Below are 820 nucleotides of genomic sequence, written 5' to 3' on the forward strand. Positions count from 1 at the left end.
TAAAAAGAAAATATCTAAAAAAAAGCTTATTTGAATTTTGAATTGAGTTAATAGTTTACAAAAGCAAACTTTATTGAATATCACAAAAACAATTTACTTTTACGCATATATATATATATATATATATAGTACATATGCGCAACAACACAAACATACGCAAAACAAGGTAGGGTGCATATACGTAGACATATGTATGTATAATATAATGATAAAGGAAACGATTTATTTAATTTATTGTATGGTAATTTTTATGCCTAAGGAATACTTAAAAAAAAAAAAAACATGAAAGAATTATACAACAATTACAGCAATAAATCTCAAAAAAATGTCTTCAAAAATCCTAATACAAAATGCATTTTGATTTTCAATGGAGTTGGCATTAACATTAGATAATAACGGAAGCTCTGTAAAATGTAGACTTATTTATTTCAGTTAAAAGTGTGCTTCATTTGACGGAAGAGAACAGAACACCTACCTATATATACAGCACCGTCAATAAAAAAAAAATAAAATAAAACAAGTAAGAAAGTCTAAGTTCGGGCGGGGCCGAACATTAAATACCCGGCGCAAGTATTACATATATGCCTTTTCACCTTTCCGAAAGCTACAGCTACATGGTAAGCCGGGGTGTATCAATTTTGANTTCTGAAATTTACCGTTATATGAGAAGCGGCCGTTATTTTAGTCCGATTTCAATAATTTTCAACGTTTTGCTTTTATGTGGCAAGCACAATAACCATACCGAGTTTGGTACAAATTGGTAGAACGGTTACCGAGATACATCCAAAAGATCATAAGTGGGCGGTGCCACGCCCATTTT

The sequence above is a fragment of the Rhagoletis zephyria genome, unplaced genomic scaffold (genome assembly GCF_001687245.7).
Source record: "Rhagoletis zephyria isolate East Lansing unplaced genomic scaffold, Rhagoletis_zephyria_1.1 Rzeph_scaffold_00149, whole genome shotgun sequence".
NCBI classification, from domain to species: Eukaryota; Metazoa; Arthropoda; class Insecta; order Diptera; family Tephritidae; genus Rhagoletis; species Rhagoletis zephyria.